General features: G+C 34.6%; 1 protein-coding gene across 1 annotated transcript in view; it reads left to right on the forward strand.

Annotated features, from left to right (window-relative positions):
* The window catches only part of LOC102612593 (protein MLN51 homolog), a 62,444-nt gene that overhangs the window by 1,426 nt on the left and 44,341 nt on the right, over positions 1 to 16,677 (forward strand). The gene's annotated exons all lie outside the window — the stretch shown is intronic.

Consider the following 16,677-nt stretch of genomic DNA (forward strand, 5'->3'; position numbering starts at 1 on the left):
TTCTGTATTTTTAATAGGGCTTGTCTATTTCAAAGTGTGTAGTGTAGAATTTTTGGGTTTAGTTTGAGTGATGAAGTGTTAGATAGGTTTCTGTTTGGCATAGTTAAGTGGTTAATACGAGCTATTGAAGCAAATATGGAGTAGGATATCTAGTTTTGGGTTTGGTCTTAGTTTGAAGATGGCTACTGATTATGCAGCTAGGTACGTATTAGTGTTTGTGGATTGCTAAATGCTTTCTGTCAAATGTGAGTAGATTATTACTTGAAGTGCATGGATCTTACACTTAATTAATTATATATCCATTTGTAATGTTCAAAATGATCATGTACTATTGCTTAAAATTATGTTTTCAAGCCATGGTTGTAATGTGTCTCTAAATTCAGTAATACAAGTTCTGTCAATTGCTGTCGGATGGCAGTGACTTGAATAGTTTAATGTTCATTTGCAGACAAAATTTGAGAAAGAAAACTAAAAATTTCTGTGCGTTCTGCTGGAAATTTAATTAGCTTCATTTGAGCATTAATTGCTGGCATTATCTCTTAGATTTCTCTTGCATTGAATGAATGGATGAGTGCTAATCCATGCAAAGACTCCCATGCATACACAATGAATGCTTCATCAAAGGTATGGTAAAATGTCAACACGCTTGGCCCAAATTATCAAGCTGGTGTGGTGGCTGCTAGATTTGTTCATCCGGATTTTGGACCATTTTCATTGACAATGAGAAAAGCTGCAAGATCTGTAAATCGGAAACTCATTGAAGTGCCAAAAGAGAGATGGAAGTGAATAACAAGAGAGTTAGTGAAGAGAGGGTGCAGTGATTGTGTGGGAAGCTTTGGGTTTACTTGGGGTTTGGATGTGAGATAAAATAATTTGAGAGAGAGGTTGTAACAATTTTTCGGTAATAGAGTTTTTCAGGTAACTCTTGTGTTGTGTGATTAGAGTATTCTCTATTGTATTTTGTTTTTTGTTATTTATTTGACGTATTGCTAGCGGAGATCTTGGGTGGGAACCAAAAATTCCCAACAATTGTCAATTGTTTTAAACTCTATTTCGAACAGAGCATGAAGGGATTCACTTATCTGATTATGTCTTTTATGCTTTAACTTCACTTGATTTCATCTTGTCTGTCACCTTTATTAAAGTTGTATATGTTGGGAGTATTAGGTTCATCACAGGGATCATATTATGGCTAAGGAAGGGGCACAGTTTATCAGCTGCACTCAAGTGTAGCAGAGTATTTGGATTCAAGACTGTTAGAAGGTTGTTACAATGCAAGGCTGTTGCTGTGTAACTGTATGCCATTCTCGCAAGTGCACTCTTAACAGATTGCTGAGGTGGCACCGGATGTTTTTAGCTAATATTAGTTATTGGTCTAGAGTGTTCTGATTTATTCTATAAATAGCTCATTCGAGCTTAGAACCTTTATAGTGTATCATAGGTTTCTGTTTCTTCTAATAACGATTTTCTCTATTCCTTTTTCTTTCACTTTCTCTTTCATTTTCATGATCCCCAAACACCATCAATCCATGATTTTCTAGAGTATTAGTTGTCTATTTCTACAAACATAGAATTGTTGTTTTAAGAAACAAAGTACTCTGTCCTGTCACCCGCGGTCTTCTTGTTTATCGACTTGTGAACAGGGCTAAATAAACGGCAAATAAGATATTGGGTCAATGGGTCTAACGTGACAAGATATTGAATTATTGCCCTTTTCTTGTCTCCACAAATTTTTGGTAAATTTTTAGGTTCCCTCAACTTTTTTCTCCTTTAGCACTAAAATTCATTTTTGATACTTTATGCAAAAATTATGATGAAAATGAGTCACTTTAGAACATCAATAAATTTTTATTTTTACATCCAAGATGACGATAGTTACACTTAGATCACTCTCATTTAGTTGAATTATATAGGTAATAAAGTTGGCTTAACAAAATATGATTCTTAACTGTTGTAATTAAGGGCTAGTATTCTTTGGTTTTAGTTGTAGGGTTTATAATGCTGTGGCTCAGTTCTTGGTGGGTTCGAATTATTAGACGATCATTCTCAATCCTTTACGATTCATAATTAAAAATTCCTATATCACAATTAGAACTTACAAACAAGTCAAAGTGGGTTAAATCTTATGTATAAATTTGAGGTCTATTACAAACTTTTAAAAAAGATTTTTACCATATAAAAAAATACTATTCCAAAAAAAATTGAAAATCCAACCAATTGAATCGGTTCAGTGTCACTCAAAATGTGTGTGTGTGTGTGTGTAAAACAACACAATTATCATATTAATGAGGCACTGTTAAATTCATTCAATGAATATTTTTCTTTTTCATTTTCAATGAATGCTTAAAATGACAAACAATCGCTTGTTTTACAATTCTTTTATATATCTTTGAAACTTTCAGCTTCCCAACACATCATATTGTTCTCAATTCGTCTAAATTATTATTATTTTTTTTTCAAACACTGCAGCAACAACCAGTATAAAATAGAATAAACTCATTTAATGGAAATTTTCCTAGAGGCTTTCATGGCAGAATCTCATTGGTCTATTTCTCTTCGCACCTTAGGTTCCTCTAACAAACCTACCTCTTAACTCTCATGTCCGAATTTAAACTTAAAAGATGTTCCCCGTCCCACGTGTCCCCAAATATTTGTATTTCCAAACAAACCCCTGCCAACTAAGTCAAGTGATAGGATGGCTTTTATTACAAACTGTATGAACGTTATGGCCATGGGACATTGGATAAAACTAATGGAATGTAAAGCAAAATTACCGATTAAACTAAATTGAAAATCCAACCAATTGAATCGGTTCAGTGTCACTCAAAATATGTGTGTGGTGGTGTGTGTAAAACAACACAATTATCATATTAATGAGGCACTATTAAATTCATTCAGCGAATATTTTTCTTTTTCATTTTCAATGAATGCTTAATATGACAAACAATCTGTCCCATTGAGCACTGTTTAAGTCATTCAATGAAAATGAATACTTCTATAACAAAACAATAATTCCCTTTTTTATTTGACACGCAAAGAATTTTCTTGCTCAGCTCGGCGGCCAATCCTTTAAAATTTGTTAAAATTCAGTTAATTGATGAACGAGACATAACCCAATAAATCGTTTAATTTGTATAATTGATAAAAATTTGAACTTCAAATAAAATAGATAGAATGATTAATTTTTTTCATATTTAGATAATTGATATATGTCATGTTACTATGAGTAAAAGAATGAAGTGTATGATAGAAAACATAATGTTTATGTTTGTATTAAAAATTTTAAGTGCAAATCTATTTAGTGTAGGTTAGACATAAAAATAATTACCAACTTGTCTTGTTTCTCATTTTGTTTAATTTTCCTAATTTGAATAACTATTAATTATGAGTCAAGGGTTTATTGCAAAAATATGGTCTTCCATTTACTATAAAAAGATTAGCGTGATTTAATTATTTTTCTTTTTGCTTGGTGTCTGTAAAATTATGAATACTTTGGTAAATAAGATAATTATAAATACCATTTTGAAAACCCATGGCCATGGTTGTGATGTATCTTTATCAATCACGGATACAAAAATTAATCAAAATTATCGATTGATTACTTTTTATACTTTGACTTCACTTAATACAGCTTCTTCCTCTTTTAACTGTATGCCATGCCGGCAAGTGTATTGTACAGATTACTGAGCTAGCACCGATAACTAAGCTAATTATTAGGAATCAATCTAGAGCGTACCTGTAAATACAATAGGTTGCTTAGGTGGCACCAATATATTAACTTTATGCCGTGTTTCTGGTGTGTCTTCACAAATTCACCGATAAAAATTAATTTCTACCAATATTACCAAATGATTGTATTTTACGTTTCTATTTACTTGTAATAAAGATCTTCCATGTGTATATAAGTGTTGATTTTTAACTGATAGCTGATAGCTGTATTTTCATGGTCATTCAATTTTATTGGGTACAAAATTCTCTAGGATTGCATGTACATTATACTTTTATATACATATTTTCTTCTTTCTCATTCGTTTTCTGGGTGAACATATTATTTTCGTCATCATCTCTATAACAATCAAGTAAAAATAGTCCTCATTTAAAGTATTGGCAGCAATGTTATACTCAATATAACGTATAAAGCACGCATAATTTACTCAATGGGGTAGCTGCTAGTACCTTCTTTAGAAGAGAATTATTGCGGCAAGGTAATTGGAAGCTCAAAGAGTTTCCGTATTAGCCGAATCTAAGCGATAAGTGTTTCCATGTGAGCCATAATTTGGGAAAAAGACCAATTCGAGTTAAAGATCAGAAAACAAACAGTGTCAACAAGCATTAATGTCATTTGATGCATGAAAGACAATTAATCCCATTTTTTGTCCTGTTTACTTGGCTTGGGCAATTTGCCGTCAACTTTTCTCATCCACGTCAGGTAATGTGGGTTTTATTTGGTATGAAAAAGCCAATGCTTTACGATAAAACTATCACACGCATATTATCCATCTGTAATGTTCAAATGACACTCAAGTATTACCCAAATTAGCCTTTCAAAAATTCATTTTCAAAAACCCATGGTTGTGATGTGTCTCTATAAATTAAGATCTATCTGTTACTAACTGTTTTAACTCTATTCTGAACAGAGCTTGAAAGGGTACATTCACTTATCTAGTTATGTTTTTTAGGCTCTCACTTTACTTGATTCACTTTATCCCTCTTTTGAAACAATTGTTCACTGGCTGCACTCAGTTGACAGAATATTTTGGGATTCAAGACTGTTGGTTGTTACGGATGCAACTTGCAAGGCTGTTGCCATGCTGGCAAGTGTGCTGCTATAACAGATTGTTGAGATGGCACCAAAGATTGTAAACTAATTAGTACTGGAAAATCATGAGTTTGATGATGAAGAGGACGAAAAATATTATTTTATTATTTAAAAATAAGACTATCAATTATTTCCATGGTCATCTTATTTTTTTTTAATTAATTGGCCTAAATATTGTATTTTTTGTCAGGAGTCTTGCAATGCTGCGTAGCACCGTAAGTAAGAAGAAACGTGTCTAAGGTTGCCACGTGTTGTCTCAACATCTGTGTGAAAACCGAATTAACCAGTTTGCGTTCGACAACAAAGGAAAATGCTTCTTGTTGCTGACCGATTGCTAAGTATTTCAATACCTCCACCAAAATCTTTATAACACCCTTTTTAATTTTATTTCTGAAGAGTAATGATGTAGTCATAAATTCTTGTACAAACTTATTTTGTACAAACTGACGTGGCATGATAAGATTGGTTGAATTAAATATCACTTGACCCACATGATTTGTTTTTATTATTTTATATTTTCATTCAACCAATGAATTAATGACACGTTAGTTTGTATACAATAAGTTTGTACAAAAGTTTGTGGCTGTATCATTACTCTTTTCTAAAATACACTTAGTTTAAAAAAAAAAAGAGCTTTATGAGAAATTTTCAGTGTGTCAAAAGGCCTACTTAATGGACTGGATCCCGACTCATTAATTTTATAACCCGACTTACAATCCGACTCATTATTCACAGAGATTAATTTTCTATTGCTTAAGGCACAATATTTACTAAGCAATTTATCGGCAATAAAACATGTATATTATAGTGGTTTGTAATAAAATTGGAAGAAGACATCACGTACGAATTGGATTTATCCCATGAAATTTGATTAACGAAAGTGTATGAAAATCTATAAAGAAAATAGTAAAAACAATTGTTGTGTAAATGTTGTATAGGTGATATATTACTTTTATAATCCATCAAGGTACATTTGATTTTAATGATGAAACAAATACAAATAAATCCATGTATGTCAATGCTAGATGGTTCCATATTAAACTTGTGAAGTATAGAAAATAAGCGAGATTCGTAAAAAAATATTTTAGATAATACCACTGAAAAGTTATAAAAAATATTTAAAAAAAAGAAATACATACTTGAGACACCAAGACTGATACGCACAAACTCACACATTTACATATTAATTGAGGGAAAAAAATAATATTCTGAGTAATATTGTTGACATATGATTAAAATTCTTTTTAATGAAACATTTTCGTATAAATACTAGTGATATTTGTAGAGAAAGTAGAATGAAGTGAAAAAAAAACCTTGAATATAAATGCTCCAATATAATTTTTCCCATGCCAATTATGAACTAGTGAACTTTAAAGCATCATAAAATTGTTTCAACATAAGTAATTAGTTTGAAAAATTGCCAATGTGGGAACGAAAAGATTATACTATACAAGACACGATATTATTTAAGACAACTTGTAAATTATGGGAAATATATCGATCTTACAAATAATATTTAATAAGTACAAATTTCAAATTAAATAATAAATCCTTAATTTCCCTTTAATCAAAATTATGATCTTAATAATTAAAGTCATTCAATCTTAATCACTTTTTCATTGTTTTAAACTATCTAAATGACATCGAAAACTCTACTCAATATGGGATTTTTATTTAATTATTTAATAATATACTACTATCTAATAAATCATTAATTTCCTTTTATTCGAATTTAATAATATACATAATTTGAGCGTCGAATGAATTGAAGGGTCCAGATTCACTCTTACATTGAATCTGATGGCCAAGGTGGTACTCCAGCTGAGTATGATGATGATGAAGAAGAAGAAGAGGAACATGACAGAGAATTAGAAGAAGAAGATGAAGAAGGGGATGTTTATGAGGCTGTAGAGGAAGAAGAAGTTTTTGAAGAAGAGGAGAGGAATGATGGGGCGGTTAAAGTCAAAGGAATAGAGGGTAATGATGCATGAGGAGTATGGAGGGTGCAGTGGAAGTGAGTAAAGGGAATAATGATAATGGCTAACGAAGGACCACAGCTCATTGGCTGCACTCATGTGTAGCAAAGTATTTGGACTCAAGACTGTTAGAAGGTCGTTACAGACGCAAGACTGCTGCTGTGTAACGGTATGCCATGCTGGCAAGTGGGGCACCAAATATTGTGAGCCAGTATTCGTAATTAGTGTAGAGTGTTCTGATTTATTCTATAAGTAGCTCATTCGTGCTTAAAACCTACATGTATTGTATGTTTCTATCGGTAATTTGATTACCTTTCCGTACTTTATCAATCATTGAATGATTTTACTGGTTTAATTGCTTGATTGTTTGAGTATAATCGGTAATTTGATCGTCTGTCAGCAAGTGATTTACAATTCACTCTCCAATTTTCATTAATTTAGTGTAGCAAAGCTTTAACTAGATAGGTAGATAACGTGGTCATGAAAACTTGATTAAGAGTTTAGTGCAATCAAATCTACTTTAATGATTATTTAATGCACGGAGATTTAACATCAATTATCATCACGTTATTCTAACAACGAGATTGCAGAGCTTGGATCTTTACTCGAACAGTTTCAATTCCTGTATGATCATTTCCCCAACTATTATTTGAATAATTATTTAATGCCGTTCATTCCAGCTCTGTTTGGCTGTTAACTTTATTTTGTTATTTATGAGGAGATTCATTTCTCACCTGAAGCTAGAAATTTACGGATCAATGACTTTTTATTTTTTCTTTTATATGATAGCTTGCAATCCCTGGTGTCTGTTGATAGTGCCTTACATGAATACAAAAATGAACAATTTTTTTTTTTTTGGGGCCAATTGCAGTTTTGATAACAACTAAAATCTGTGTGGTCCAGTTACCACAGAGCCTTGCCCAAGATCCCTGCCATTTTCTCCTCCACCTCCATTTGGGGAAATTACTACTTACTTTTTGCAAGTTTTTCTTGAAATATTTATTTTGAGAAGAAAACCAACAATACATTTTATGATTTGGGCTCTTTCAAAGATCTTCGCTTGATGTCTCCGCTACTGGTTTTCAGTAGAGTGCCCAAAAATAATCAGTGCACGCACTATAGGCTCTATTATTATCAGTAAAAAGCACTAATGATATAATGGGATCGACCTTTTTATTTGGGAGTGGAAGGATGCTTGAAAGAGTAGAGTGGTGCATCTTGTTCAAACATGCACCGTAGAGCCAATTCCATTTTATGAAATAGGAGTTAGACTGAACAACGTTATGTCTTCGTTATCATTTCAGAAGGAAACAAATCAAACAATGCCGAAATTGAGTGCCCACACATTTTCATGCCCAAATTGAGTGCTGGAATGGTGGTCAAATCTCGAACGAAGACAGATCTATCAAACTCCAAATCTCGAACAAGGAATTAAATCTGAAGTTTACGCGCAAACAAACTGAAATCTGAAGTTTGCTGAAGTTAAGGGACAAGAGCGCAAAACAGAAACTCTGTCCACTACTGATGATATAACAACGAACCTTTGTTTTTTTTTTTAAAAAATAATAATAATAATACAACGAACCTTTTTTTTTAAAAAAAAAAAAAGAGTAACAAAATATCATTGGACAAATGAAAATATTTTTTCATGTCGTTCAGATAACTGATTGATAAAGTATCATTAGACAAATGAACCTTTGTTACCTAATTCAGCCTTGTTTTCTTTGAACCAGCGCCTGATTCACAAGACTCCAGTAATTTGGCTTTTGATCAACTGATTGATAAATGTTCAATTTCTTTGGTGATAAATGTGTATGTGAAGCAGGCAGCAGGGCATGACTGTGGAAAAGAGAAGATTTTAGTGAAAGGCGAGACTCAGATAATTCTACGCGTTTTGGCTGATTTATATAATTCGTGAAATTTTATTTCCATCTGTTACAAGACAAACTGAAGCATAACTCAAAGAAAAGTATTCTACTTCTTGCGGCAATCTTGCCTTCATTCAGACTATGAACCATTTCCTTTCACCAAGTTCTTCCTAAACATTGAATAAGTTTCATGGTTGGACATAGTTAGCTTCTGTATCTTTCGGTGCATTTTGGTACTATCAAGTGACAGCCGTAAATATGATTGCATTATTGGGAAATTTTACGATTTGATGGTTCCCCACGTTATTGCCGAGAAAGTCCTCATGTCAGAAGCTGCGGTTCTTTTCATCAGCCTGAACCCGAACCTGTCGCTATGGATAATTCAGGTTTTTGTCATCAACTATATCATCTTTTTCACTGTTTTGAAACTCTTAATATTAAACTTCAGTAAACTTCAGATTTCAGTTTGTTTGCTGGAAACTTGTATGGTGACAAGGATACTTGCAAGGATAATGAGATAGTTTTTTGTGTGAGTGAATTTTGAGAGCTTGAGTGTTCTGGGATTTGCAATTGCAATCATCCTCTGTTTCTGGTGATTTCTTCTCCTGCTCTGTCTTTATTTGCTCTCTAATTGAAAAGCATAAAGTATTTCAATCAAATTCTGTACCAGGAATACTTTAAAGTTACTGATACTTTATTTCCATCTGTTTGCATTGATAACTTGGCGGCATATGTACTAGTTAAAAAACAAACAGAAGTAGAGTTCAGGAAAAAGCTTCTTCGGCCACCATATTTGAAAATGAAACCATTTCCTGGAAGCAGTTGGCAGCAAATTCGTATAAAGTGTAGACAATTATTAGCAGAAAGGTGATTCACAATTTCATTTTTTTAAAAATGAAATTATTTGTTAAGTTGGAGCTGATACTGTTAGAAGGCCAATGAGCTAACCTATGACACTGCTTGCCTAGTTTGCAGGAGGTCAAGGCTCAAAAGAAGCACTGAATTTTAAAAGTCATGCAATAATTCTTAGGGCCATATGTCAATTCATGTAAGTTTGAATAAGTTTAATGGTGGAACGCTTTTAGCTCCTTTTCCTTTCGTGCATTTTGGGGTGCTATCAAGTGACCGCCGTATGTATGGCTGCATATAGCTGCTTCTGGGAAATTTGAGGATTTGATGGCTGCCCGTATTATTGTCTTAAATTAGATGTGATAAACTGTTGCTTAGAGATTCTGTTGCCGAGACTTTGCTCACATCAGAAGCTGTGGAACCTGAACCCTTCTCTAGATATCATCTTTTTCATTGTTTTAAAACTCTCAGGATTAAACTTAAGTAAATTTGTTCGGTTGGCTATATAATCAGGTCAAGTATATTGGGCAGGCAAATGTCAAAACTGTTGTGTGCGAAATGCGGAATCAAGTGCACCAAATAATTACAGAAAAATAAAGAACACAAGAATTTACGTGGTTCGATAATTAAACCTACATCCACGGAGGCAAGAAAGAATAATTGTTTATTTAACAATTAATAGAGTACAATATTTGAGTAACGAATCTCACTTCCTAAAAACCCAAATATACCCAGTACTCTCACACTCTGCAGGAAAGATAAATTCCCCAGACACACTTCTCTCACTTCTCTCAAAAGCTTAGAAACTTATAAGCTTTAACAATTTTGGGATGATTTCAAATGAATGAAATCCTTAGCTATTTATAGGAGAAATGAATTACTATGCTAAGAATAAAATAATTAAAAATTATTTTATTTTTAATTATTATTATTTTTCAAATCCATCCCCCGTTCTTTCTTTTCGACTTTACAAAATCAACAAATTGTTGGTGCACCAACAATTTGTTGACTTCAACAAATTTGCACCAATAATTTGTTGACTTCAACAAATCTCCACCTCGACGAAATTTTTTCAAATCTGAGCCGACTACCAACGAGCCATCATCCCCAAAGTGGCTGCATCTCTATGACTGCCTACGTACCCAAAATTTGAGATCAAGTCAACCGTAGTTCAAAAAATTCCCGAAGGACATATCTTAACACAATCGAAGGATTTGAATTAATTTCAAGCAATGTTGAAACTTAACTCCAGAAACTACCTTCGTCAACATATCTGATGGATTATCTTTAATATCAATCTTTCTCAACAACACAACACCGCTCTCGATGATCTCTCTCACATAATGATATTTCACATCTATGTGCTTCGTTCGAGCGTGATATGTTTGATTCTTCGCAAGGAATATCGCACTTTGATTATCACAGAAGACCGCAATGTTCTCCTGAATTACTCCCAAATCACCTAACAAGCCTTTCAACTAGATAGCTTCTTTTACAGCTTCAGTTGCTGCCGTGTACTCTGCTTCTGTAGTGGACAAAGCAATTGTCGATTGTAGAATTGACCTCCAGCTAACCGGACCTCCACCCAATGTAAATACGTAGCCCGTTGTTGATCTTTACCTATCAAGATCTCCAGCGAAATCAGAATCACAATACCCAACACATTGTTGACCACAATCCTTCTTGAACAATAACCCAACATCAACTATCCCATACAGATATCGGAGAATCCACTTTACTGCAAGCCAGTGACTTTTACCCGGATTGTGCATGTATCTACTAACCATGCTTACTGCTTGAGATATATCTAGCCTTGTACATACCATAGCATACATAAGACTACCCACAGCACTAGCATATGGAACACGAGCCATGTAATCGCGTTACTCTTGAGATTTAGGACATGAAGAAGAGCTTAATTTGAAATGAGGAGCTAGAGGTGTACATACCGGTTTAGTTTTGTCATCCATACCGAATCTTTCTAGCACTTTCTTCAAATAAGACTTTTGAGTCAACCATACACTCCCATTCTTCTTGTCTCTACAAATCTCCATCCCAAGTATTTTCTGTGCATCACCCAAGTCTTTCATCTCGAACTCAGAAGCCAGCTGCTTCTTTAATCTTTCGATCTCATCTCTATTCTTCGAAGCTATAAGCATATCGTCGACATAGAGTAGCAAATAAATGAAAGCTCCATCTGGCAGTCTTCTAAAGTAAACACAATGATCGTGTTCACTTCTGGTGAATTTCTGCCCTTGTATAAATTGATCAAATCTTTTGTACCACTGCCTTGGCGATTGCTTCAGTCCGTACAAAGATTTAATCAACCTCCACACATGATTCTCCTTTCCAACAACTCTGAAACCACAAGGCTGAATCATATAGATTTCCTCCTCCAAATCTCCATGTAAGAACGTTGTCTTAACATCTAACTGAGCCAACTCTAACTCATACTCTGCAACTAAGGCAAGTAGGATACGAATGGAAGTATGTTTTACAACTGGAGAGAAAACTTCATTGTAGTCAATACCTTCCTTTTGAGCAAAACCTTTTGCCACGAGCCTTGTCTTGTATCGAGGAGTTGTTTGATACGGAGATCCTTGCTTTTTTGTGTAGACCCATTTATTGCCAATAGCCCTTTTCCCCTTTGGTAACTTTACAAGTTCCCAAGTCTGATTTTGATGGAGAGATTTCATCTCTTCCTCCATGGCTAGCTTCCACTGATCACTTTCACTGCTGCGTAATGCTTCACCGAAAGTGTTGGGGATGTCATCATCAATAACTGGAAGTGCATAGGCTACCACCATATCTTTAGTAAGTCATCCGGGTTTCTTTATCTCTCTTCTTGGCCTCCTTGTTGCTATAAAATTATCATCATCTACATCATCAATTGTTTCTTCATTTTGTGGGACATCAAAAGAAACAACCTCTTCTTCAACTCTAGGTGTCACCTCCATAGTTGAACTATTCTTTGATGTAGAACTAACTGGTACATATGGAGTTGCATCAAACTCCACCCGCTGCAATACCTCTGTGGTCTTGTTCTCCATCTGCTGAGAACTTGAAGCTTTTATCATTGAAGCTTCATCAAATGTGACATCTCTACTACACACAAACTTTTTGTCTTCGAGATCCCAAAACTTGAAGCCCTTTACTCCACCTTTGAATCCCATAAAGATAGCTTTTCTAGCACGAGGATCCAGTTTACCATTTTTGACATGATAATAAGCTGGACACCCGAATATACGAAGAGAATCATAGTCTTGTGCATGCTTTCCAGACCACATTTTCATAGGAGTTTTACCTCCAATTGCAGCAGAAGGCAACCGGTTTACCAAGTGACTTGCGTAGCTCACAGCTTCAACCCAAAACTTTTTTTCTAAACCAGCATTAGATAACATACACCGTACCTTCTCCAGTAAAGTACGATTCATACGCTCAGCCACACCGTTCTGTTGCGGAGTATATCTCATCGTGAAATGTCTTTTAATACCCTCGTTCTGGCATACTTGCAAGAACAGATCAGAAGTATATTCACCCCCATTATCAGATCGCAATACTTTGATCTTTCTGCCAGTTTGAGTCTCCACTAATTTCTTCCATTTCACGAAAATCTCTAGAACTTCATCCTTTGCTCGCATGGTGTACACCCACACACGTCTAGAGAAATCATCAATAAATGTAGCAAAATAATGGCTTCCACCAATTGATGCAGTCTTGGTTGGTCCCCATACATCACTATGAACATATTCAAGGATCTCACGAGTATCGTGATTAGTTGTACCAAACTTGACCCTTGTTTTCTTGCCTACTACACAATGCTCACAGAAATTTAATTTACAAGTTTTGGTACCTTTTAAGAGTCCATGCCTCATCAGAGTTTGCAAGGACTTCTCTCCTGCATGTCCCAGTCGTACATGCCATAGCTTGGTGGTGTCAATGTGCATCTCAACAACATTTGCTTCATCAGTTGTATCTCCCTTCAAATAGTACAGATTGTGATGCCGAACCCCTTGCAGAATCACCATAGCCCCATGTGTAAACTTCATTGTGCCATCTTCAATGGTAACTTTGTAACCTTTAGCTTCCAAAGCACCCACAGAAATTAGATTTTTCTTCATCTCTGTAACAAATCTAACCTCTTTAAGTTCTCTGACCATTCCATCAAACATTTTAAGCCGAATTGTTCCTATCTCTATTGTGAGATAAGGTTAATCATTCCCCATCACAACTACACCGAATTCTAGATTACGAAAATCTGTAAACCATTCCTTAATAGAACACAAATGATAGGTTGCTCCAGTATCAAGTATCCACTAGCTCGAACTAGCTACGTATGCTACAGGAGTAATACTTAGTGAATAATCAGAGCCCTCATCTTTCCGTGCCATGTTTGCTGCTGCTGGTTTCTTCCCATCTCTCTTTTGAGCCTTTAGACAATCTTTCCTCCAATGGTCATTTTCATGACAAAAGGCACACTCATCTCGAGCTATATTTCTGCTTCTCGATTTGGATCGAGAATTCTTTCCACCACGCTTCTTCTGTTTCTCCATCGCCCAATCTCTGCTCACCAAAGCTTCAGACGATGCTCGTTCAGAATTTTTATCATTATTCCGAATCTCTAAGCTAGTCAATGCTGTGCAAACATCTTTAAAGACGATCTCACTCTTCCCATATATCAAAGTAGTCACAAAATGGCTATATTCCTCTAGTAGTGAGTGTAACAGAATCATAGCCTTGACTTCATCCTTAATATCTTCATTAAGATTCTTCAAATCAGCAAGTAAATTTTCAAATCTTGAAATATGATCGTGCATTGACACCCTAGGCTTCATTCGAAAACCATATACTTGGCTCATTGCATGAAGGCGATTTTCAGGACTTTTCACCAGGTACTTCTCCTCCAATGTACGCCACAAAGTCACCGCACACTCCTCATCTTTCACCAAGTATTTCACCTCCTTGGTCAAACAAGATCTGATCTGACCATATGTTTTTTCATTCATACGATCATAAATTTCTTCATTATACAAGTGTCTTTTATTTTTCAAAACAACATCGAGATCGATTTGAATAAGGGCATCCATAACTTCGTGCCTCCACATGCCGAAGTTGATTTTCCCATCAAACTTTTCAACATCGATCTTCTGGCCTCCTACAACAGGTGCTGAATAGCGATTTGACAAATCTCGCCTCCCACCTGAAGTGTCTCCTGAAATAGTGTCGGTAGATCTCTCCCTAATTCTGGAAGTTTCACCTTCTACCATTTTCTCAACGAACTATTTCCACTTGAAAAACAGTCTCTATGATGTTAATTTCGTGTGAATAAATGCACCAGGAAAGTTCCCAGGAAACTGGACGGGAACTCGATCTTAATTAAAAACTAGAATCCTTAGACTCTTATCGCCTTTTTTGACAGAACTTTCCTAGACATGCAAAAATACACACTACTTACAATAGATTGTCTCCCAAGTACAAATGGCCGTCTCTACCGTATTCATGAATAGTACCGTATGTGAACAGTACCGTATACGGGAATAATACCGTATACGTGAACAGTACCATATCCCCCCAAGTACGAACCGTCGGCTCTGATACCACTTGTTGTGAGTGAAATGCGGAATCAAGTGCACCAAATAATTACAGAAAAATAAAGGACACAAGAATTTACGTGGTTCGGTAATTAAACCTACATCCACGGAGGCAAGAAAGAATAATTGTTTATTTAACAATTAATATAGTACAATATTTGAGTAACGAATCTCACTTCCCAGAAACCCAAATATACCCAGTACTCTCACACTCTACAAGAAAGATAAATTCCCCAGACACACTTCTCTCACTTCTCTTAAAAGCTTAGAAACTTATAAGCTTAACAATTTTGGGATGATTTCAAATGAATGAAATCCTTAGCTATTTATAGGAGAAATGAATTACTATGCTAAGAATAAAATAATTAAATTATTATTATTTTTCAAATCCATCCCCCATTCTTTCTTTTCAGCTTTACAAAATCAACAAATTGTTGGTGCAATTTATAGAAGAAATGAATTACTATGCTAAGAATAAAATAATTAAAAATATAATTTTTAATTATTATTATTTTTCAAATCCATCCCCCATTCTTTCTTTTCAGCTTTACAAAATCAACAAATTGTTGGTGCACCAACAATTTGTTGACTTCAACAAATTTGCACCAACAATTTGTTGACTTCAACAAGAACTTGGTTTATTCGACATTTAAGATTCTTGGCAAAGCTGCATGGAGTGAATTTTGGGAGCTTGAGAGTGAAAGAAGTTAGAGAATGTATTAGGATTTGGGTTTATTAGGAAGTTATGTATTTCATTATCAGTTTTTTTTTCTTTTGTAAAAAGTAAGGGTGGGCCAAATCCAAATAGTTTTTATTTTCCTCTTCTCTCCCTTGAGGCTCGAACCGGGGTGGTAATTAGCAGAGAAGTATACGTGCCAAAAATCTAACACATGAAAAAATACACAATGAAATTATCTACAATTTTCCATTGACTTAGTCAACTCTTCATTGATTTCATTGACTTGGTCAACTTATAATCTAACTTAACAACTTGAAAATTAAATTATGCTAGTAATTCTGTAAAATTAAAATTTATCTCCACCAAATGGTTGTGGCTCAGTTGGCGATGCATCTTGTTCAAACATGCACTGAACAACGTTATGTCTTCGTTATCATTTCAGAAGGAAACAAATCAAATGCAGCAATTGATGTAGGAGTTGCTGTTGGCGCTGCTATATTTTTTACGGACTCTCATACCATGGAAAAACTCAGCTTTAAAGAATGGTATGATGCTTTGATATATGAAGTAATTGGTATATATTTTGTACCTTCCATACATTTTGCTTTGTTAATGTTATTATTTGATAACATGTTTGTCGAGTTGCACAGTGTCTAGAATTTTGAGATTAAGAAGAGTCTAAATGCTATACAAATACACTCCTTTCATTTTATACAACTTTGATTGATCAAGTTGTATCTCTTTGATAATATGTTCTATATCCTTTCATTTTAAACTTCAATAGAGTTGCTATCTATTTAACTTTGGCAAGTCAGAGAGAGGACTGTCCAATTAAAATTAAGTTCCAAGTGCCAATCCCACCATTGTCGGCTCATGTTTGCCAAATTCAAATTTG

This window comes from Citrus sinensis, chromosome 7 (assembly GCF_022201045.2).
Source record: "Citrus sinensis cultivar Valencia sweet orange chromosome 7, DVS_A1.0, whole genome shotgun sequence".
NCBI lineage: Eukaryota > Viridiplantae > Streptophyta > Magnoliopsida > Sapindales > Rutaceae > Citrus > Citrus sinensis.